This window comes from Sceloporus undulatus, chromosome 11 (genome assembly GCF_019175285.1).
Source record: "Sceloporus undulatus isolate JIND9_A2432 ecotype Alabama chromosome 11, SceUnd_v1.1, whole genome shotgun sequence".
In the NCBI taxonomy this organism is placed as follows: Eukaryota; Metazoa; Chordata; class Lepidosauria; order Squamata; family Phrynosomatidae; genus Sceloporus; species Sceloporus undulatus.
In genome coordinates this window covers 11969533-11971470 of record NC_056532.1, presented here as the reverse complement: position 1 = coordinate 11971470, position 1938 = coordinate 11969533, and positions in this window count along the sequence as shown.

Genomic DNA, 1938 nt, shown 5'->3' with positions numbered 1-1938 from the left:
ATCCAGCCTTTAGTATGAATACAAATAGTTATACATGCTGTAATTTTGTAAGTTCTTTGGCATTGTTTTCCTTTGCTTCGTGCTTTACATCTTTCATTGCATACTCCAAAGTTTTACCCTCGACTTATCCATAGGTCATACCAAAATCCATCATTTTGGCCCCAAAACCTGCCCTCGACTTATATATGAGGCCGACTTATAGTCGAGCATATATGGTAGTTTACTTGCCATAACAAGCGTGCATTTATTGCGGGGAGCTGGAAATAAGAACTCACTCATTTTAGAGCAAGACCAATGACTTTACGTTGCTCTCCAGCAATGTAGCATTGCAGCAGCCCCATAATATGAGCCAGGCCACAATCGGTTTTAGCTTTGCAAGAGAAAACATCTGATAGCTAGGGAGGCCGGTCGATATTTTGCCATCCCAGACTTTTTACGACAGTGCATTAGCCCAGCTGAGAAACAGCGGGAAGCAAAAGGTGAGTGCTTCATGTGAGAAAACAACAACATTGCTGGGAATGCCTCCTTAGAGGCAAATAGTAAGATGCAGCTTTCAGGTCCCTCTGGGTTATTTCCCCCACTTTTTTTGTATGGGGAAAATACACATTGCAATGCAACTCACTGTAACAGAAAGTAAAGCAAGATATGCATAGAGGGGTGCATTTGATAACAGCGCCTGGAGTATAGTATTGCACAAAAGGTGCACTTGTTGGTTGGTCCTGGAGTTTGGGACATGAATTCCTATAGATGGAAGACTTTACTTCGGGTCACTTTGGAGGTATGCTATTTAAATGTATTTAAACACACTCATCTTAAGAGACCAGAAATTTCATCAAAGCTGTGCTCCAGTCCTTGAGAATGGAGCATGGCTTTGACGCAGCTTTCGGTCTCTTAGGACGCATGCATCATTTAAACAGCGTACCTACAAATTAACCCGAAGCAACTTTATTTTGTCCTGTCTGTTTGGGCCCACACGAGGCATTAAAATCTTGATGTGTTTGACATGTCTCCTGACTTTTCCTTCTTAAAACTGAAATGTAACTGTGGAGAAGTGGCTCCAAATCTAACTGGTGCAGAAGTAGGGAAGGGGTACTTCATTCTTTTACCCACAGATTATTTTTTTCTGATGCAAATCGTCTACCCTGGCTGCTTTTCAATCCACACTAGACAAGATATTAAGATCATGCAAGTTCTTATTTGTGGATGGTAAAGCAGCACAGGGGAAAGCATTGGAAAAAGACATTTCGGCACGGCAGAGGATTGAATTAGAATCCAGTGGTTCCCAAACTTTGGTCCTCCAGATGTCTTGGACTTCACCTCCTAGGTTTCTTCACTGTTGGCCAAGCTGGCTGGGGCTTCTAGGAACTGAAGTTCAAAACATCTGGAGAACCAAAGTTTGGGAACCACTGGATTAGATGGTCCTTGCAGCCCTTTCCAACATTACAGTTCTATGAAAAATATCTAGCATGGAACATGGCCCTTCTCTCCCCATTTCTACTGCTCTGATCAAGTGCCTCGGATACATTAAAATGAAACAACTACCTTCAGACAGGAAAAACTCTTTCAACCGCTCACAGATTAGAGCACTGACTTCCACACAATGCAATGGCTATCAGTATGGACAGCTTTCAGAGGCGATAAAACGCATACACTGTGGATAAGGCTATTGGCATCTTCGAGTTAAGATGGTTTTTGCCCAATAAAGCCGCCAGCGGAGCTTTGAAATCTTGCATTGTGTATTTTGTGCATTTTGGTTGGCTAACGAAGTTCTGTTGTTTCATGGATTTGGGATGTTACTGTATTATCTTCGGTACTGGAGGCAGTATCCTTCTGAACACTAAGGTTGGAGAAGCCTTTACACTGATGTCTTGCTTGTGGGTTTTTCAATGGCATCTGATTGAGTCCCAGTCTGGGGATAAGGGAAGGATGTAAATGAAT